The sequence below is a fragment of the Procambarus clarkii genome, unplaced genomic scaffold (assembly GCF_040958095.1).
Source record: "Procambarus clarkii isolate CNS0578487 unplaced genomic scaffold, FALCON_Pclarkii_2.0 HiC_scaffold_357, whole genome shotgun sequence".
NCBI classification, from domain to species: Eukaryota; Metazoa; Arthropoda; class Malacostraca; order Decapoda; family Cambaridae; genus Procambarus; species Procambarus clarkii.
The window spans coordinates 69,495-93,855 of NW_027189390.1; positions in this window are offsets into that span (position 1 = coordinate 69,495).

Here is a 24,361-nt window from a genome sequence, read left to right on the forward strand (position 1 = left end):
GCAGCGCCATTTTTAATGAGAACCCTCGCTCCTGCCGTCTTAAGTATGGGTCAGAATGTATTGCAAGACATGCAAACAGGCGAACATTATTTTAAAATGTCAATGAAGAAGCATGGGATCGAATCATTGAAGGCAGTAGGGCGTCAGATTTTAGGTGGTGGTAAAAGGCGGAAAAAGTCTAAGAGAAAGGCTAAGGCCACCAAATTAGCACTTATTCGCAGTTTCACAAAACAGAATAAGAAGAATAAGAGATATAATGACGTGTTTGCATAAATTACAATTCATTCCTTTCATAGCATCCAGCATGAATACTACTACTACACTAGGAGCGGGGCTACAATCCCCTTTGGAAAGTTATACAGTGGCTGTAACAGATGGATTTCCCAAACTTAATTCAGCATGTATGATTGAGTCCACTATAGCCAGCAGGAAAAATATTGATATTTTACCTGTTAATTTAGGAATTAATAAACTTAAGGACTCGTATATAGAATTTAGAATCCCTGGCATTCCTGGTCATTTCCTGGATATGTCATCACTAGCCCTAGAAGTGGGCATAGAATTAACAGAAGCTGACGCCGCAATAGATTCGGGCAAAAAAGTGACTGTCGCCAATGGTTTATCACAAACACTTTTTTAAAACAGTGGTGGTGTATTTCAACGAACAAGTAGTTGAAAGTAATTCTTTATTTTCTTATTGGGCGTATATAAAGCTGCTAACGACTCTTTCCAGAAGTAAAATTGATGGTTTTAAGCATCTAGCGCATTTTTATAAAGAAGAGGCGCTAACGATACCCAATAAAATTGATACGCAGTATTTTGCTACGACCACGATAGATCAGGATGAGAAAATGGCTAATATGAAAGAACAGGGCATTTATACGTGCTTTAAATTACTGCTGGATATTGCATCTATTAGCGAATATTTACTGGATAACGTAGATGTAAGAATACGTTTGGAGTTAAATAGTGATAAATGGGTTATTGGCAGTGATACAGCAACTGCTAATTATAAATATAATATAAATATGGCCCGCTTATGGATAGATAGATTAACCCCATTCCCTTCTGGGCTACTAGCTATTAACAGAGCACTCGCCCAAAATAATGGAGCAGTAACGTATATATTTGATAAAACCCTATTTAAAACCTATATTCTAGGTCAGGGCCAAAAATCATTAACTATGGACCAGCCCTGGGGTGGAGTGATCCCTGAGAAATTATACATGGCCATTATTGATATGGAAGCCATTTCTGGAGATTATACCTTAAACCCATTATATTTCAACAATTCCGCCTTGAGCAACGTATATATTTTGGTGAACGGCACGAGTTTATTTAATATAGCGTGTGATTTCCCCCATAAATGTTCGAAATTATATTATACGGTCCTGAATGCAGTAGGATTTAATGTAGATAATATTTTGTCCTACGAATCGTTCGTTAAAGGTCAAACTCTGCTGGTCTTTAATTTATTACCAGAAGAAATAAAGGATACAGTTTCCTTGGAAGTGACAGGGAATTTGAGAATTACATTGGAATTCAATACAGCCATAGTGGGAAATAAAGTTATACTGCTGTTAGGTCCTACTACTGGGGTTATGAAAATTAATGCTGACCGACGTATTATTTGTGAAACGAGAGCCTAAGAAACATGAATTGTTTAGAAATAAACAATGGGTTGAAAAATATATATTTAGGGGAAGAAGCCATATATATCGGATGTTATTTAGCGAACGATGTACGGAGAATCTTCAAGAAATTAAATAAAGAGCCAGTGGTATTTATTTTAAATACTTTAGATGAGAAATCCCCTGAAACGATGATGGGTCATTGGATGACTGTGTATGTACACAATAAACCTTCAGGAGCCATTATCGCCCTGTTGGACAGTTTTGGGGTGAAGATGGAATCCCATTCACGTTATTTACAAGACTTCCTCTCTTATTTTGAAGATTATAGAGTATACATGTTCACAAAACGCATACAGAGTATGGACTCCTATTATTGTAGAGTCTATGCCATGTTTTTCGTCTATCAATTATGCAACCTTAACTTGAGAGCTGCACTACATAAATTTGAAACTTTATTTGAATATGGGGAATATGATATGAACGATAGGGAGATAATTCAATTTGCATATTCTAATTTTGTAATGCCCAACTGCAAAAAGACATTTTGCATAGATGGACAGGATAAATGTCTATCGCTGTGTGATGACTCCTCATATTACTGAGCTGTAAGTATATTTCTAGATGTTTGCTATATACTGTCTTTCATATTATTGCTGATTTATTATTATTATTATTATTATTCTGTGTTGCTAATATGGTTTCTATTTATTCTTCCAGATTTGATGTGGCAGAGGAACAGGTCTCACAAAAAATTACCAGGATCTGGGATTGCTATGACCAACACCTGAAATATTATGCTTGTTCCCCATTACAATTTTACTGTTAAGACTAGAATGTAAACTTTTATTACCAATAAAATAATAGAAACCTATACAATGTATATTCTTAAACCTCTGATTAGGTTAGGTAGGGGATGGATAGTCTAGTCATTTTTGAATAATAACATCAAATACACATGCTAGTAGGACGCTGAAGGCAGCATTAATACATAGCTGACCAGTCAGGTGCTGTAATACCATGACACCTATGTGCTAATGGCCAGCAATACCTTATCCCTATACCTGAGGTCGCTTTTCACGATGTCACTAAACAACAACAATAACTGGTCTGTAGAATGTATTTGTTTGCTATATATAATAAGTTAGATTAGGATGGTTTGATCGGGTTGACGAATAACAGAAAATATAAGCAATGAGCGAAAATACGAGCTATTGTAGCTGAATATCGACTTTGATGAAGCACAGAGTACAGTTGAGGTATTAAGCCAGATTAAGAGTTCACACTTATGTGTGAACCCCCTGGGATCCGCATTTATTGCGTTGCCGCTTCGCGCCGTATTAGGGATGATGCCTCCGCCTCCCGCACCACAGTCGACGCTTTCTAGTGCGTCTCGCTCGCCCACGGTGGCTCCCTCAGCCTTACCCACGGTGGCTCCCTCAGCCTCGCCCACGATGGCTCCCTCAGCCTTACCCACGGTGGCTCCCTCAGCCTCGCCCACGGTGGCTCCCTCAGCCTCGCCCACGGTGGCTCCCTCAGCCTCGCCCACGATGGCTCCCTCAGCCTTACCCACGGTGGCTCCCTCAGCCTTACCCACGGTGGCTCCCTCAGCCTTACCCACGGTGGCTCCCTCAGCTTTACCGGCGGCAGCCCACATGCGCCGCCCTCCCTAGACCCCCCTTCCTCCTTCCTTCCTTCCTTCTGCAGTTACCTTCACAAATAAGGTAACTGCAGAAGGCCTTATTTTAAGACTTATTTTATTATTTTATGACCGGCATTGAAAAAACTTCGTGAAACCGGGGGGTGCGTAGACCGGCCTCGAAAAAAATCTTTGTGAAACCGGGGGTGCGTAGACCAGCCTTGAAAAAAGTTCGTGAAACCCAAGGTGCGTAGACCGGCCCCTGAAAAAAGTTCGTGAAACCAGGGGTGCGTAGACCGGCCCGGGAAAAAAACAAAACGGCCGGTCTAAAAGTTGAAAATAGCCCGGCGCCATAGACCGGCCGTGGGAAAAAGCAAAACGGCCGGTCTACGTCGCACTTTAAGTTCGTTAAACCGGGGTTGCGTAGACCGGCCCCGGAAAAAACCAAAACGGCCGGTCTACGTCGCACTTTCTACTACTGGATATATGAGGGCAGGTATTCGTACAGGGGTGGGATATATGAGGGCGGGCACCCATACAGTGATGGGATATATGTTGGAGGGCACCCGTAAAGGGGTGGGATATATGAGGGCGGACACCCTTACAGGGGTGGGGTACATTCTGGCGGCCTCTCGTACAGGGGTGGGATATATGCAGGAGGACACCCGTACAGGGGTGGCATATATGCGGGTGGGCACCCGTACAGGGGTGGGATATATGAGGTCGGGCACCCATACAGGGGTGGGATATATGAAGGCTAGGACCTGTACAGGGGTGGGATATATGAGGGCGGGCACCCGTTCAGAAGTCGGATATATGAGGGCGTGCACCTGTAGAGTGGTGGGATATATATGGGCGGGCACCAGTACAGGAGTGGGATATATGAGGGCGGGCACCCGTTTAGGGTTGGGATATATGAGAGCGGGCACCCGTAAAGGGGTGGGATATATGCGGGCGGAAACCCGTAAAGGGGTGGCATATATGTGGGCGGGCACCCGTACAGGGGTGTGATATATGAAAACGGGCAAACGTACAGGGGTAGGATATATAAGGGCGAACACCCGTTCATGGGTGGGATATATGAGGGCGGACACCCATACACGGGTGGGATATAAGAGGGCAGACACCTGTACAGGGGTGGGATATATGAGGCCGGACACCCGTAAAGGGGTGTGATATATGTAGGGGGCCACCCGTACAAGGGTGGGATATATTAGGGGCCGTCACCCATATGGACTGGATATATGAGGGCGGGAACCCGTACACGGGTTGGATATATGAGGGCGGATACTCGTATAGGGGTGGGATCTATTAGGGCGGGGACCTGTAGAGGTGTGGGCTATATATGGGCAGGCACCCGTATATTGGTGGGATATATGAGGGCTGGAACCCGTATAGGGTTGGGATATATGAGAGCAGGAACCCGTATAGGGGTGGGGTATATGAGGGCGGGCGCCCGTACAGGGGTCGGATATATGAGGGGGGGTTCCCGTACCGGGGTGGGCTATATATGGGCGGGCACCGTAGAGGGGTGGGATATATTAAGGCGGGCATCCATACAGGGGTGCGATATATTAGGGCGGGCACCCGTACACGGGTGGGATACATGCAGGCGGGCGCCCGTACAGGGGTGGGATACATGAGGGCGGCCATCTGTACAGGGGTGGGACATATGCAGGCGGGCACCCGTACAGGGGTGATATGTATGTCGGCGGGCACCCGTACAAGGGTGGTATATGTGAGGCCGGGCATCCGTACAGGGGTGGGATATATGAGGGCGGGCACCCGTGCAGGGGTGATATGTATGTTGGCGGGCACCCGTACAAGGGTGGTATATGTGAGGCCGGGCATCCGTACAGGGGTGGGATATATGAAGGCGGGCACCCGTGCAGGGGTGGGATATATGAGGGCGGGAACCCGTAAAGGGGTTGTATATATGAGAGCAGGCACCCGTACAGGGGTGGGACATATGAGGGCGGGCACCCATACAGGGATGGGATATATGAGAGCGTGCACTACTATATGGGTGTGATATATGAGGGGTGGGTACTCGTATAGGGGTGGGATATGAGGGCGGGTACTCGTATAGGGGTGGGATCTATTAGGGCGGGGACCTGTACAGGTGTGGCCTATATATGGGCAGACACCCGTATATTGGTGGGATATATGATGGCTGGGACATGTATAGGGTTCGGATATATGATGGCAGGGACCCGTACAGGGGTGGGATATATGATGGCGGGAACCCGTATAGGGGGTGGGATATATGAGAGCGGGCACCCGAACAGGGGTGCGATATATGAGGGCGGGCACCTGTACAGGGGTGGGATATATACGGGCGGACACACGCATATGGGTTGGATATATGAGGGCGGGCACACGTACAGGGGTGGGATATATGAGGGCGGGCACCCGTACAGGGTTGATATATATGTCGGCGGGCACCCGAACAGGGGTGGTATATATGAGGCCGGGCATCCGTACAGGGGTGGGGTATATGAGGGCAGGAACCCGTACAGGCGTGGGATATATGCGGGCAGGCACCCGTAACGGGGTTGTATATATGATGGCGGGCACCCGTACAGGGGTGGTATATATGAGGCCGGGCATCCGTACCGGGGTGGGTTATATGAGGTCGGGCAACCGTTCAGGGGTGGGATATATGAAGGCGGGCACACGTGCAAGGGAGGGATATATGAGGGCGGGCATCCGTACAGGGGTAGGATATACGAGGGCGGGCACCCGTAAAGGGGTTGTATATATGAGGGCGGGCACGCGTACAGGGGTGGGATATATGAGGGCGGACACCCATACATAGGTGGGATATATGAGGACCGGGCACCAGTACATGGGTGGGATATATGAGGGCGGGCACCCGTACAAGGGTGGGATATATGAGGGCGGGCATCCCGTACAGGGGGTGGGATATATGAGGGCGGGCACCCGTACAGGGGTGGGATACATGCAGGCGGGCACCCGTACAGGGGTGGGATATATGAGAGCGGGCGCCCGTAAAGGGGGTGGGATATATGAGGGCGGGCACCCGTACAGGGGTGGGATACATGCAGGCTGGCACCCGTACAGGGGTGAGATATATGAGGGCGGGCACAGGTACAGTGATGGGATATATGTAGGCGGGCACCCGTACATGGGTAGAATATATGAGGGGGACACCCATACAGGGGTGGGATATATGCGGGCGGGCACCTGTACAAGGGTGGGTTATATGCAGGCGAGCACCCGTACAGAGTGGGATATATGAGGGCGGACACCCGTACAGGGGAGGGATATATGCGGGCAGTCACCCGTACTGGGCTGGGATATAAGAGAGCGGGCAACCGTACTGGGGTGGGATATATGAGGGCGGGCACCCGTACAAGGGTGGGATACATGCAGGTGGGCACCCGTACAGGGGTGGGATATATGAGGGCGGGCACACGTACAGGGGTGGGATATATGAGGGCAGTCACCCGTACTGGGCTGGGATATAAGAGAGCGGGCAACCGTACTGGGGTGGGATATATGAGGGCGGGCACCCGTACTGAGGTGGGATATATGAGGGCGAGCTCCCGTACAGGGGTGGGATATATGTGGGCGGGCACCCGTACTGGGCTGGGATATATGAGAGCGGGCAACCGTACTGGGGTGAGATATATGCGGGTGGGAACCAATACAGGGGTGTGATATATGAGAGCGGGCACCCGTACTGGGGTGGGATATATGAGGGCGGCCAACCGTACAGGGGTGGGATAAAATGCGGGCGGGCACCCGTTCTGGGGTGGGATATATGAAGGCGAGGACCCGTACAGGGGTGGGATATATGAGGGCGGGCACCCGTTCAGGGATGGGATATATGCGGGAGAGCACCCATTCAGGGTTGGGTTATATGAGGGCGGGCACCCATACAGGGGCGGGATATATGAGGGCGGGCACCCATACTGGGGTGGGATATATGAGGGCGGGTACCCAAACAGGTGTGGGATATATGAGGGCGGGCACCCGTACAGGGGTGGGATATATGAGGGCGGGCCCCCGTACAGGGGTGGGATATATGAGGGCGGGCACCCGTAGAGGAATGGGATATATGAGGGCGGGCGCCAGTACAAGAGGTGAGATACATATACGTGCGGGCACAGTACATGTGGTGGGATATATTAGGGCAGGCACCCATACAGGCGGTGGGATATTTAATGGCGGGCACCCATACAGGGGGTAGGATATAAGAGGGCGGGATACAGGTGTGGGATATATGAGGTTCGGCACTCGTACAGGGGTGGGATATATGAGGGTGGGCACCCAAACAGGGGTGGGATATATGAGGGTGGGCACCTGTACAGGGGTGGGATACATGCAGGCGGGCACCCGTACAGGGGTGGTATATATGAGGGCGGGCACCCGTACAGGGGTGGTATATATGAGGGCGGGCACCCATACAGGGTTGGAATATATGAGGGCTGGAACCCGGAAAGGGTGTGGGATATATGAGGGCAGGCACCAGTACAATGGATGGGTTATATGTGGGCGGGCCCGAGTACAAGGGGTGGGATATATGAGGCCAGGCACCCGTAAAGGGGTGGGATACATATACGGGGTGAGATATATGAGGGTGGTCACCCATCCAGAGGTGGGATATATGAGGGTGGGCACCCGCACAGGGGTTGGATATATGAGAGCGGGCACCCGAACAGGGGTGGGATATATGCGGGCGGGTACCCGTTCAGGGGTGGGATATAGGAGAGTGGGCACCCGTACAGTGGTGGGATACATGCGGGCGGGCACCCGTACAGGGGTGGGATGTATGAGGGCCGGCACCCGTACAGGGGTGGGATACATGCTGGCGGACACCCGTACAGGGGTGGGATATTTGAAGGCGGGCACCCGTACGAGGGTGGGATACATGCAGGTGGGCACCCGTACAGGGGTGGGATATATGAGGGCGGGCACACGTACAGGGGTGGGATATATGAGAGCGGGTAACCGTACTGGGGTGGGATATATGCGGGCGGGCACCCGTACAGGGGTGGGATATATGAGGGCGGGCACCCGTACAGGGGTGGGATATATGTGGGCGGGCACCCGTACTGGGCTGGGATATATGAGAGCGGGCAACCGTACTGGGGTGGGATATATGCGGGCGGGAACCCGTACAAAGGTGGGATATATGAGAGCGGGCACCCGTACTGGAGTGGGATATATGAGGGCGGGCACCCGTACAGGGGTGGGATTTATGCGGGCGGGCACCCGTACTGGGGTGGGATATATGAGGGCGAGCACCCGTACAGGGGTGGGATATATGAGGGCAGGCACCCGTACAGGGGTGGGATACATATATGGGGTGGGATATATGAGGGTGGTCACACATCCAGAGGTGGGATATATGAGGGTGGGCACCCGCACGAGGGTTGGATATATGAGAGCGGGCACCCGAACAGGGGTGGGATACATGCGGGCGGGCACCCATATAGAGGAGGAATATATGCAGGCCGGCACCCGTACAGGGGTGGGATACATAAGGGCGGGCACCCGTTCAGGGATGGGATATATGCGGGCGGGCACCAGTACAAGGGGTGGGATATATGAGGCCCGGCACCCGTAAAGGGGTGGGATACATATACGGGGTGGGATATATGAGGGTGATCACCCATCCAGCGTTGGGATATATGAGGGTGGGCACCCGCACAGGGGTGTGATATATGAGAGCGGGCACCCGAAGGGGGGTGGGATATATGCGGGCGGGTACCCGTTCAGGGGTGGGATATAGGAGAGTGGGCACCCGTACAGTGGTGGGATACATGAGGGCGGGCACCCGTACAGGGGTGGGATGTATGAGGGCCGGCACCCGTACAGGGGTGGGATACATGCTGGCGGACACCCGTACAGGGGTGGGATATTTGAAGGCGGGCACCCGTACAAGGGTGGGATACATGCAGGTGGGCACCCGTACAGGGGTGGGATATATGAGGGCGGGCACACGTACAGGGGTGGGATATATGAGAGCGGGTAACCGTACTGGGGTGGGATATATGCGGGCGGGCACCCGTACAGGGGTGGGATATATGAGGGCGGGCACCCGTACAGGGGTGGGATATATGTGGGCGGGCACCCGTACTGGGCTGGGATATATGAGAGCGGGCAACCGTACTGGGGTGGGATATATGCGGGCGGGAACCCGTACAAAGGTGGGATATATGAGCAACCCGTCCTCTTAAAAAGAACGTCACTTTTGGCTCATATGCGCACTATGGCCAAATTTGGACGTAATTTGAAATGAAATCGACTCACAAAAGTGACGTTCTGTTCCGTTTTCTATTTGAGTCGTCCGGCCTACGCGCAGAGGTTATGAGAGGACACTTTAAATTCACGTTTTTCATAACGTTTTGAAACTTTATGAGAATTTCCTGCCCACCTAACCTATCAGATGACCCTTAACTTACTGTTGTTGAAAAAAAAAATCCCAAATTTATTTTCATTTTTTTTTCATTTCCAAATTACGTCCAAATTCGGCCATACGGACAAACGGCCAAAAGCGACGTTCTTTTTAAGAGGACAGGTTGCAATGAGAGCGGGCACCCGTACTGGAGTGGGATATATGAGGGCGGGCACCCGTACAGGGGTGGGATTTATGCGGGCGGGCACCCGTACTGGGGTGGGATATATGAGGGCGAGCACCCGAACAGGGGTGGGATATATGAGGGCAGGCACCCGTACAGGGGTGGGATACATATATGGGGTGGGATATATGAGGGTGGTCACACATCCAGAGGTGGGATATATGAGGGTGGGCACCCGCACGAGGGTTGGATATATGAGAGCGGGCACCCGAACAGGGGTGGGATACATGCGGGCGGGCACCCATATAGAGGAGGAATATATGCAGGCCGGCACCCGTACAGGGGTGGGATACATAAGGGCGGGCACCCGTTCAGGGATGGGATATATGCGGGCGGGCACCAGTACAAGGGGTGGGATATATGAGGCCAGGCACCCGTAAAGGGGTGGGATACATATACGGGGTGGGATATATGAGGGTGATCACCCACCCAGCGTTGGGATATATGAGGGTGGGCACCCGCACAGGGGTGTGATATATGAGAGCGGGCACCCGTATAGTGGTGGGATACATGCGGGCGGACACCCGTACAAGGGTGGGATATTTGAAGGCGGGCACCCGTACAAGGGTGGGATATTTGAAGGCGGGCACCCGTACAGGGGTGGGATACATGCTGGCGGACACCCGTACAGGGGTTGGATATTTGAAGGCGGGCACCCGTACAAGGGTGGGATATTTGAAGGCGGGCACCCGTACAGGGGTGGGATACATGCTGGCGGACACCCGTACATGGGTGGGATATTTGAAGGCGGGCACCCGTACAAGGGTGGGATATTTGAAGGCGGGCACCCGTACAGGGGTGGGATACATGCTGGCGGACACCCGTACAGGGGTTGGATATTTGAAGGCGGGCACCCGTACAAGGGTGGGATATTTGAAGGCGGGCACCCGTACAGGGGTGGGATACATGCTGGCGGACACCCGTACAAGGGTGGGATATTTGAAGGCGGGCACCCGTACAAGGGTGGGATACATGCAGGTAGGCACCCGTACAGGGGTGGGATATATGAGGGCGGGCACACGTACAGGGGTGGGATATATGAGGGCGGTCACCCGTACTGGGCTGGGATATATGAGAGCGGGCACCCGTACTGGGGAGGGATATATGAGGGCGAGCACCCGTACAGGGGGTGGGATATATGTGGGCGGGCACCTGTACTGGGCTGAGATATATGAGAGCGGGCAACCGTGCTGGGGTGGGATATATGCGGGCGGGAACCCGTACAGGGGTGGGATATATGAGAGCGGGCACCTGTACTGGGGTGGGATATATGAGGGCGGGCACCCGTACAGGGGTGGAATTTATGCGGGCGGGCACCCGTACTGGGGTGGGATATATGAGGGCGAGCACCCGTACAGGGGTGGGATATATGAGGGCAGGCATCCGTACAGGGGTGCGATACATATATGGGGTGGGATATATGAGGGTGGTCACACATCCAGAGGTGGGATATATGAGGGTGGGCACCCGCACAGGGGTTGGATATATGAGAGCGGGCACCCGTACAGGGGTGGGATATATGCGGGCGGGCACCCGTACAGGGGTGGGATATATGAGAGCGGGCACCTGTACTGGGGTGGGATATATGAGGGCGGGCACCCGTACAGGGGTGGAATTTATGCGGGCGGGCACCCGTACTGGGGTGGGATATATGAGGGCGAGCACCCGTACAGGGGTGGGATATATGAGGGCAGGCATCCGTACAGGGGTGCGATACATATATGGGGTGGGATATATGAGGGTGGTCACACATCCAGAGGTGGGATATATGAGGGTGGGCACCCGCACAGGGGTTGGATATATGAGAGCGGGCACCCGTACAGGGGTGGGATATATGCGGGCGGGCACCCGTACAGGGGTTGGATATATGAGAGTGGGCACCCGTACAGGGGTGGGATTCATGCGGACGGGCACCCGTACTGGTGTGGGATATATGAGGGCGGGCACCCGTACAAGGGTGGGATACAAGCAGGTGGGCAACCGGACAGGGGTGGGATATATGAGGGCGGGCACACGTACAGGGGTGGGATATATGAGGGCGGACACCCGTACTGGTGTGGGATATATGAGGGTGGGAACCCGTACAAGGGTGGGATATATGAAGGCGGGCACCCGTTCAAGGTTGGGATATATGAGGGCGGGTACCCACACAGGTGTGGGATATATGAGGGCGGGCACTCGTACAGGGTTGGGATATATGGAGGCGGGCACCCGTACAAGGGTGGGATACAAGCAGGTGGGCAACCTGACAGGGGTGGGATATATGAGGGCGGACACCCGTACTGGTGTGGGATATATGAGGGCGGGAACCCGTACAAGGGTGGGATATATGAGGGCGGGCACCCGTTCAAGGTTGGGATATATGAGGGCGGGTACCCACACAGGTGTGGGATATATGAGGGCGGGCACTCGTACAGGGGTGGGATATATGCAGGCGGGCACCCGTACAAGGGTGGGATAGAAGCAGGTGGGCAACCGGACAGGGGTGGGATATATGAGGGCGGGCACACGTACAGGGGTGGGATATATGAGGGCGGACACCCGTACTTGGGTGGGATATATGAGAGCGGGCAACCGCACAGCGGTGGGATATATGAGGGCTGGCACCCGTACAGGAAGAGATATATGCGGGCTGGAACCCGGACAGGGTGTGGGATATATGAGGGCGGGCACCAGTACAATGGATGGGTTATATGTGGGCGGGCACCAGTACAAGGGGTGGGATATATGAGGCCGGGCACCCGTACAGGGGTGGGATACATATACGGGGTGGGATATATGAGGGTGGTCACCCATCCAGAGGTGGGATATATGAGGGTGGGCACCCGCACAAGGGTTGGATATATGAGAGCGGGCACCCGTACAGGGGTGGGATTTTTGCAGGCGGGCACCCGTACAAGGGTGGTATACATGCTATCGGGCACCCGTACAGGGGTGGGATATATGAGGGCCGGCACCCGTACAGGGGTGGGATATTTGCAGGCGGGCACCCGTACTAGGGTGGGATACATGCATTTGGGCACCCGTACAGGGGTGGGATATATGAGGGCGGCCACACGTACAGGGGTGGGATATATGAGGGCAGTCACCCGTACTGGGCTGGGATATAAGAGAGCGGGCAACCGTAATGGGGTGGGATATATGCGGGCGGGCACCCGTACAGGGGTGGGATATATGAGGTCGGGCACCCGTACTGGGGTGGGATATATGAGGGCGAGCTCCCGTACAGGGGTGGGATATATGTGGGCGGGCACCCGTACTGGGCTGGGATATATGAGAGCGGGCAACCGCACTTGGGTGGGATATATGCGGGTGGGAACCAATACAGGGGTGGGATATATGAGAGCGGGCACCCGTACTGGCGTGGGATATATGGGGGCGGGCACCCGTACAGGGGTGGGATATATGCGGGCGGGCACCCGTTCTGGGGTGGGATATATGAGGGCGAGGACCCGTACAGGGGTGGGATATATGAGGGCGGGCACCCGTTCAGGGATGGGATATATGCGGGAGAGCACCCATGCAGGGTTGGGTTATATGAGGGCGGGCACCCATACAGGGGCGGGATATATGAGGGCGGGAACCCATACTGGGGTGGGATATATGAGGGCGGGTACCCATACAGGTGTGGGATATATGAGAGCGGGCACCCGTACAGGGGTGGGATATATGAGGGCGGGCACCCGTACTGGGGTGGGATATATGAGGGCGAGCTCCCGTACAGGGGTGGGATATATGTGGGCGGGCACCCGTACTGGGTTGGGATATATGAGAGCGGGCAACCGTACTGGGGTGGGATATATGCGGGTGGGAACCAGTTCAGGGGTGGGATATATGAGAGCGGGCACCCGTACTGGGGTGGGATATTTGAGGGCGGGCACCCGTACAGGGGTGGGATATATGAGGGCGGGCACCCGTACTGGGGTGGGATATATGAGGGCGAGCACCCGTACAGGGGTGGGATATATGAGGGCGGGCACCCGTTCAGGGATGGGATATATGCGGGCGAGCACCCATACAGGGTTGGATTATATGAGGGCGGGCACCCTTGCTGGGGTGGGATATATGAGGGCGGGTACCCATACAGGTGTGGGATATATGAGGGCGATCACCTGTACAGGAATGGGATATATGAGAGCGGGCACCCGTACAGGGTTGGGATATATGAGAGCGGGCTATTGTACAGGGGTGGGATACATGCAGGCAAGCACCCGTACCGAGGTGGGATATATGAGAGCGGGCACCCTTACAGGTGTGGGATATACAAGGGCTGACGCCCGTACAGGTGAGGGATATATGAGGTCGGGCACCCGTACAGGGGTGGGATATATGATGGTGGGCACCCGTACAGGGGTGGGATATATTAGAGTGGGCCCCCGTACAGAAGTGGGATATATGAGGGCGGGCACCTGTACAGAGGTGGAATATATGAGAACGGGCACCCGTACAGGGATGGGATGTACGTTGGCGAGCACCCGTTCAAGGGTGGGATATATGAGGGCAGGCACTTGTACAGGGGTGGGATATATGAGGGCGGGCACCTGTACATTGGTGGGATATATGAGGGTGGGCACCCGTGATGCTTTGGGATATATGAGGACGGGCACCCGTACGGGGGTGGGATATATGATGGCGGGCACCCGTACAGAGGTGGGATATATAAGGGCGGGCACCTATACAGGTGTGGAATATTTCAGGGCAGGCACCCATACAGAGGTGGGATATATGAGGGTGAGCACCAGTACAAGGGGTGGGATATATGCGGGTGGGCACCAGTGGTGTGGGATATATAAGGGCGGGCACCCGTACAAGGGGGGGATATGATAGCGGGCACCCGTACAGGGGGTGGGATATATGAGGGCGGGCACCCGTTCAAGGGTGGGATATATGAGGGCGGGCACCCGTACAAGAGTGGGATATATGAGGCCGGCCAACCGTACAAGGGAGGATATATGAGGGCGGGCACCCGTACAGGGGGTTGGATATATGAGAGCGGGCACCCGTACAGGGGGTTGGATATATGAGGGCGGGCACCAGAACAAGGCGTGGGATATATGCAGGCGGGCATCAGAACAAGGGGTGGGATGAATGAGGGCAGGCACCCGTACAGAGGTAGGGATATATGGGATATATGAAGGCGGGCGCCCGTTTAGGTGTGGGATATATGAGGGAAGGCACCTGTACAGGGGTGGGATATATGAGGGTGGGCACCCGTACAGGGGTGGTATATATGAGGGCGGGCACCCATACAGGGGTGGGATATATGAGGGCTGGCACCCGTACATGAAGGGATATATGCGGGTTGCAACACGGACAGGGTGTGGGATATATGAGGGCGGGCACCAGTACAAGGGGTGGGTTATATGCGGGCAGGCACCAGTACAAGGGGCGGGATATTTGAGGGCGGGCACCCGTACAGGGGTGGGATACATATAGGGGGTGGGATATATGAGGGTGGTCACCCATCCAGAGGTGGGATATATGAGGGTGGGCACCCGCACAGGGGTTGGATACATGAGAGCGGGCACCCGAACAGGGGTTGGATATATGCGGGCGGGCACCCGTAAAGGGGTGGGATATAAGAGAGTGGGCACCCGTACAGGGGTGGGATACATGCGGGCGGGCACCCGTGTAAAGGAGGAGTATACGCCGGTGGGCACCCGTACAGGGGTTGGATATATGAGGGCCGGCACCCGTACAGGGGTGGGATACATGCTGGCGGGCACCCGTACAGGGGTGGGATACATAAGGGCGGGCAGTCGTACAGGGATGGGATATATGCAGGCGGGCACCCGTACAAGGGTAGGATACATGCAGGTGGGCACCCGTACAGGTGTGGGATATATGAGGGCGGGCACACGTTCAGCGGTGGGATATATGAGGGTGGTCACCCATACTGGGCTGGGATATATGAGAGCGGGCAACCGTACTGGGGTGAGATATATGCGGGCGAGCACCCGTACAGGGGTGGGATATATGAGGGCGGGCACCCTTACTAGGGTGGGATATATGAGGGCGGGCACCCGCACAGGGGTCGGATATATGAGGGCGGGCACCCGTACAGGGGTGGGATATATGAGGGCGGGCACCCGTACTGGGGTGGGATATATGAGGGCGGGCACCCGTACTGGGGTGGGATATATGAGGGTGGGCACCCGTGATGTTTTGGGATATATGAGGACGGGCACCCGTACGGGGGTGGGATATATGATGGCGGGCACCCGTACAGAGGTGGGATATATAAGGGCGGGCACCTATACAGGTGTGGAATATTTCAGGGCAGGCACCCATACAGAGGTGGGATATATGAGGGTGAGCACCAGTACAAGGGGTGGGATATATGCGGGTGGGCACCAGTGGTGTGGGATATATAAGGGCGGGCACCCGTACAAGGGGGGGATATGATAGCGGGCACCCGTACAGGGGGTGGGATATATGAGGGCGGGCACCCGTTCAAGGGTGGGATATATGAGGGCGGGCACCCGTACAAGAGTGGGATATATGAGGCCGGCCAACCGTACAAGGGAGGATATATGAGGGCGGGCACCCGTACAGGGGGTTGGATATATGAGAGCGGGCACCCGTACAGGGGGTTGGATATATGAGGGCGGGCACCAGAACAAGGCGTGGGATATATGCAGGCGGGCATCAGAACAAGGGGTGGGATGAATGAGGGCAGGCACCCGTACAGAGGTAGGGATATATGGGATATATGAAGGCGGGCGCCCGTTTAGGTGTGGGATATATGAGGGAAGGCACCTGTACAGGGGTGGGATATATGAGGGTGGGCACCCGTACAGGGGTGGTATATATGAGGGCGGGCACCCATACAGGGGTGGGATATATGAGGGCTGGCACCCGTACATGAAGGGATATATGCGGGTTGCAACACGGACAGGGTGTGGGATATATGAGGGCGGGCACCAGTACAAGGGGTGGGTTATATGCGGGCAGGCACCAGTACAAGGGGCGGGATATTTGAGGGCGGGCACCCGTACAGGGGTGGGATACATATAGGGGGTGGGATATATGAGGGTGGTCACCCATCCAGAGGTGGGATATATGAGGGTGGGCACCCGCACAGGGGTTGGATACATGAGAGCGGGCACCCGAACAGGGGTTGGATATATGCGGGCGGGCACCCGTAAAGGGGTGGGATATAAGAGAGTGGGCACCCGTACAGGGGTGGGATACATGCGGGCGGGCACCCGTGTAGAGGAGGAGTATACGCCGGTGGGCACCCGTACAGGGGTTGGATATATGAGGGCCGGCACCCGTACAGGGGTGGGATACATGCTGGCGGGCACCCGTACAGGGGTGGGATACATAAGGGCGGGCAGTCGTACAGGGATGGGATATATGCAGGCGGGCACCCGTACAAGGGTAGGATACATGCAGGTGGGCACCCGTACAGGTGTGGGATATATGAGGGCGGGCACACGTTCAGCGGTGGGATATATGAGGGTGGTCACCCATACTGGGCTGGGATATATGAGAGCGGGCAACCGTACTGGGGTGAGATATATGCGGGCGAGCACCCGTACAGGGGTGGGATATATGAGGGCGGGCACCCTTACTAGGGTGGGATATATGAGGGCGGGCACCCGCACAGGGGTGGGATATATGAGGGCGGGCACCCGTACAGGGGTGGGATATATGAGGGCGGGCACCCGTACTGGGGTGGGATATATGAGGGCGGGCACCCGTACTGGGGTGGGATATATGAGGGCGGGCACCCGTACAGGGGTGGGATATATGAGGGCGGGCACCCGTTCACGGTTGGGATATATGAGGGCGGGCACCCTTACAAGGGTGGGATATATGCGGGCGGGCACCCGTACTGGGCTGGGATATATGAGAGCGGGCAACCGTACTGGGGTGGGATATATGCGGGTGGGAACCAGTACAGGGGTGGGATATATTAGAGCGGGCACCCGTACTGGGGTGGGATATATGAGGGCGGGCACCCGTACAGGGGTGGGATATATGAGGGCGGGCACCCGTACTGGGGTGGGATATATGAGGGCAAGCACCCGTACAGGGGTGGGATATATGAGGGCGGGCACCCGTTCAGGGATGGGATATATGCGGGCGAGCACCCATACAGGGTTGGATTATATGAGGGCGGGCACCCTTACTGGGGTGGGATATATGAGGGCGGGCACCCGTACAGGGGTGGGATATATGAGGGCGGGCACCCGTACTGGGGTGGGATATATGAGGGCGAGCACCCGTACAGGGGTGGGATATATGAGGGCGGGCACCCGTTCAGGGATGGGATATATGCGGGCGAGCACCCATACAGGGTTGGATTATATGAGGGCGGGCACCCTTGCTGGGGTGGGATATATGAGGGCGGGTACCCATACAGGTGTGGGATATATGAGGGCGATCACCTGTACAGGAATGGGATATATGAGAGCGGGCACCCGTACAGGGTTGGGATATATGAGAGCGGGCTATTGTACAGGGGTGGGATACATGCAGGCAAGCACCCGTACCGAGGTGGGATATATGAGAGCGGGCACCCTTACAGGTGTGGGATATACAAGGGCTGACGCCCGTACAGGTGAGGGATATATGAGGTCGGGCACCCGTACAGGGGTGGGATATATGAGGGCTGGAACCCGTACAGGGGTGGGATATTTGCAGGCGGGCACCCGTACAGGGGTGGGATATATTAGAGTGGGCCCCCGTACAGAAGTGGGATATATGAGGGCGGGCACCTGTACAGAGGTGGAATATATGAGAACGGGCACCCGTACAGGGATGGGATGTACGTTGGCGAGCACCCGTTCAAGGGTGGGATATATGAGGGCAGGCACTTGTACAGGGGTAGGATATATGAGGGCGGGCACCTGTACAGGGGTGGGATATATGAGGGTGGGCACCCGTGATGTTTTGGGATATATGAGGACGGGCACCCGTACGGGGGTGGGATATATGATGGCGGGCACCCGTACAGAGGTGGGATATATAAGGGCGGGCACCTATACAGGTGTGGAATATTTCAGGGCAGGCACCCATACAGAGGTGGGATATATGAGGGTGAGCACCAGTACAAGGGGTGGGATATATGCGGGTGGGCACCAGTGGTGTGGGATATATAAGGGCGGGCACCCGTACAAGGGGGGGATATGATAGCGGGCACCCGTACAGGGGGTGGGATATATGAGGGCGGGCACCCGTTCAAGGGTGGGATATATGAGGGCGGGCACCCGTACAAGAGTGGGATATATGAGGCCTGCCAACCGTACAAGGGAGGATATATGAGGGCGGGCACCCGTACAGGGGGTTGGATATATGAGAGCGGGCACCCGTACAGGGGGTTGGATATATGAGGGCGGGCACCAGAACAAGGCGTGGGATATATGCAGGCGGGCATCAGAACAAGGGGTGGGATAAATGAGGGCAGGCACCCGTACAGAGGTAGGGATATATGGGATATATGAAGGCGGGCGCCCGTTTAGGTGTGGGATATATGAGGGAAGGCACCTGTACAGGGGTGGGATATATGAGGGTGGGCACCCGTACAGGGGTGGTATATATGAGGGCGGGCACCCATACAGGGGTGGGATATATGAGGGCTGGCACCCGTACATGAAGGGATATATGCGGGTTGCAACACGGACAGGGTGTGGGATATATGAGGGCGGGCACCAGTACAAGGGGTGGGTTATATGCGGGCAGGCACCAGTACAAGGGGCGGGATATTTGAGGGCGGGCACCCGTACAGGGGTGGGATACATATAGGGGGTGGGATATATGAGGGTGGTCACCCATCCAGAGGTGGGATATATGAGGGTGGGCACCCGCACAGGGGTTGGATACATGAGAGCGGGCACCCGAACAGGGGTTGGATATATGCGGGCGGGCACCCGTAAAGGGGTGGGATATAAGAGAGTGGGCACCCGTACAGGGGTGGGATACATGCGGGCGGGCACCCGTGTAGAGGAGGAGTATACGCCGATGGGCACCCGTATAGGGGTTGGATATATGAGGGCCGGCACCCGTACAGGGGTGGGATACATGCTGGCGGGCACCCGTACAGGGGTGGGATACATAAGGGCGGGCAGTCGTACAGGGATGGGATATATGCAGGCGGGCACCCGTACAAGGGTAGGATACATGCAGGTGGGCACCCGTACAGGTGTGGGATATATGAGGGCGGGCACACGTTCAGCGGTGGGATATATGAGGGTGGTCACCCATACTGGGCTGGGATATATGAGAGCGGGCAACCGTACTGGGGTGAGATATATGCGGGCGAGCACCCGTACAGGGGTGGGATATATGAGGGCGGGCACCCTTACTAGGGTGGGATATATGAGGGCGGGCACCCGCACAGGGGTGGGATATATGAGGGCGGGCACCCGTACAGGGGTGGGATATATGAGGGCGGGCACCCGTACTGGGGTGGGATATATGAGGGCGGGCACCCGTACTGGGGTGGGATATATGAGGGCGGGCACCCGTACAGGGGTGGGATATATGAGGGCGGGCACCCGTTCACGGTTGGGATATATGAGGGCGGGCACCCTTACAAGGGTGGGATATATGCGGGCGGGCACCCGTACTGGGCTGGGATATATGAGAGCGGGCAACCGTACTGGGGTGGGATATATGCGGGTGGGAACCAGTACAGGGGTGGGATATATTAGAGCGGGCACCCGTACTGGGGTGGGATATATGAGGGCGGGCACCCGTACAGGGGTGGGATATATGAGGGCGGGCACCCGTACTGGGGTGGGATATATGAGGGCGAGCACCCGTACAGGGGTGGGATATATGCGGGCGAGCACCCATACAGGGTTGGATTATATGAGGGCGGGCACCCTTACTGGGGTGGGATATATGAGGGCGGGTACCCATACAGATGTGGGATATATGAGGGCAATCACGCGTACAGGGGTGGGATATATGAGAGCGGGCACCCGTACAGGGGTGGGATACATGCAGGCAAGCACCCGCACCGAGGTGGGATATATGAGAGCGGGCACCCTTACAGGTGTAGGATATACAAGGGCTGGCGCCCGTACAGGTGAGGGATATATGAGGTCGGGCACCCGTACAGGGGTGGGATATATGATGGTGGGCACCCGTACAGGGGTGGGATATATGAGGGCTGGAACCCGTACAGGGGTGGGATATTTGCAGGCGGGCACCCGTACAGGGGTGGGATATATTAGAGCGGGCACCCGTACAGGAGTGGGATATATGAGGGCGGGCACCTGTACAGAGGTGGAATATATGAGAACGGGCACCCGTACAGGGATGGGATGTATGTTGGCGAGCACCCGTTCAATTGTGGGATATATGAGGGCAGGCACTTGTACAGGGGTGGGATATATTAGGGCAGGCACCCTTACAGGTGTGGGATATATGAGGGCGGGCACCTGTACAGGGGTGGGATATATGAGGGTGGGCACCCGTGCTGTTGTGGGATATATGAGGACGGGCACCCGTACGGGGGTGGGATATATGATGGCGGGCACCCGTACAGAGGTGGGATATATGAGGGCGGGCACCTATACAGGTGTGGGATATTTCAGGGCAGGCACCCATACAGAGGTGGGATATATGAGGGCGAGCACCAGTACAAGGGGTGGGATATATGCGGGTGGGCACCAGTGGTGTGGGATATATAAGGGCGGGCACCCGTACAAGGGGGGGATATGATAGCGGGCACCCGTACAGGGGGTGGGATATATGAGGGCGAGCACCCGTTCAAGGGTGGGATATATGAGGGCGGGCACCCGTACAAGGGTGGGATATATGAGGCCGGCCAACCGTGCAAGGGAGGATATATGAGGGCGGGCACCCGTACAGGGGGTTGGATATATGAGAGCGGGCACCCGTACAGGGGGTTGGATATATGAGGGCGGGCACCAGAACAAGGCGTGGGATATATGCAGGCGGGCATCAGAACAAGGGGTGGGATGAATGAGGGCGGGCACCCGTACAGAGGTAGGGATATATGGGATATATGAAGGCGGGCGCCCGTTTAGGTGTGGGATATATGAGGGCAGGCACCTGTACAGGGGTGGGATATATGAGGGTGGGCACCCGTACAGGGGTGGTATATATGAGGGCGGGCACCAATACAGGGGTGGGATATATGAGGGCTGGCACCCGTACAGAAAGGCATATATGCGGGTTGCAACCCGGACAGGGTGTGGGATATATGAGGGCGTGCACCAGTACAAAGGGTGGGTTATATGCGGGCAGGCACCAGTACAAGGGGCGGGATATATGAGGGCGGGCACCCGTACAGGGGTAGGATACATATAGGGGGAGGGATATATGAGGGTGGTCACCCATCCAGAGGTGGGATATATGAGGGTGGGCACTCGCACAGGGGTTGGATACATGAGAGCGGGCACCCGAACAGGGGTTGGATATATGCGGGCGGGCACCCGTAAAGGGGTGGGATATAAGAGAGTGGGCACCCGTACAGGGGTGGGATACATGCGGGCGGGCACGTGTGTAGAGGAGGAGTATACGCCGGTGGGCACCCGTACAGGGGTTGGATATATGAGGGCCGGCACCCGTACAGGGGTGGGATACATGCAGGTGGGCACCCGTACAGGTGTGGGATATATGAGGGCGGGCACACGTTCAGCGGTGGGATATATGAGGGTGGTCACCAATACTGGGCTGGGATATATGAGAGCGGGCAACCGTACTGGGGTGGGATATATGCGGGCGAGCACCCGTACAGGGGTGGGATATATGAGGGCGGGCACCCTTACTAGGGTGGGATATATGAGGGCGGGCACCCGCACAGGGGTTTGATATATACGGGCAGGCACCCGTACTGGGGTGGGATATATGAAGGCGGGCACCCGTACAGGAGTGGGATATATGAGGGCGGGCACCCGTTCACGGTTGGGATATATGAGGGCGGGCACCCTTACAAGGGTGGGATATATGCGGGCGGGCACCCGTTTTGGGCTGGGATATATGAGAGCGGGCAACAGTACTGTGGTGGGATATATGCGGGCGGGCACCCGTAAAGGGGTGGGATACATGCGGGCGGGCACCCGTACAGAGGAGGAGTATATGCCGGTGGGCACCCGTACAGGGGTTGGAAATATGAGGGCCGGCACCCGTACAGGGGTGGGATACATGCTGGCGGGCACCCGTACAGGTGTGGGATATATGAGGGCGGGCACACGTTCAGCGGTGGGATATATGAGGGTGGTCACCCGTACTGGGCTGGGATATATGAGAGCGGGCAACAGTACTGGTTTGGGATATATGCGGGCGGGCACCCGTACAGGGGTGGGATATATGAGGGCGGGCACCCTTACTGGGGTGGGATATATGAGGGCGGGCACCCGCACAGGGGTGGGATATATGCGGGCGGGCACCCGTACTGGGGTGGGATATATGAGGGCGGGCACCTGTACAGGGCTGGAATATATGAGGGCGGGCACCCGTTCATGGATGGGATATATGAGGGCGGGCACCCTTACAAGGATGGGATATATGCGGGCGGGCACCCGTACTGGGCTGGGATATATGAGAGCGGGCAACAGTACTGTGGTGGGATATATGCGGGCGGGCACCCGTACAGGGGTGGGATATATGAGGGCAAGCACCCGTACTAGGGTGGGAAATATGAGGGCGGGCACCCGTACAGAGGGTTGGATATATGAGGGCGGGCACCCGTACAGGGGGTTGGATATATGAGGGCGGGCACCAGAACAAGGGGTGGGATATATGCGGGTGGCAATCAGAACAAGGGGTGGGATGAATGATGGCGGGTACCCGTACAGAGGTAGGGATATATGGGATATATGAAGGCGGGCGCCCGTTTAGGTGTGGGATATATGAGGGCAGGCACCTGTACAGGGGTGGGATATATGAGGGTGGGCACCCGTACAGGGGTGGTATATATGAGGGCGGGCACCCATACAGGGGTGGGATATATGAAGGATGGCACCCGTACAGGAAGTGATATATGCAGGCTGCAACCCGGACAGGGTGTGGGATATATGAGGGCGGGCACCAGTACAAGGGGTGGGTTATATGCGGGCAGGCACCAGTACAAGGGGCGGGATATATGACGGCGGGCACCCGTACAGGGGTGGGATACATATAGGGGGTGGGATATATGAGGGTGGTCACCCATCCAGAGGTGGGATATATGAGAGTGGGCACACGCACAGGGGTGTGATACATGAGAGCGGGCAACCGAACAGGGGTTGGATATATGCGGGCGGGCACCCGTAAAGGGGTGGGATATAAAAGAGTGGGCACCCGTACAGGGGTGGGATACATGCGGGCGGGCACCCGTACAGAGGAGGAGTATATGCCGGTGGGCACCCGTACAGGGGTTGGATATATGAGGGCCGGCACCCGTACAGGGGTGGGATACATGCTGGCGGGCACCCGTACAGGTGTGGGATATATGAGGGCGGGCACACGTTCAGCGGTGGGATATATGAGGGTGGTCACCCGTACTGGGCTGGGAT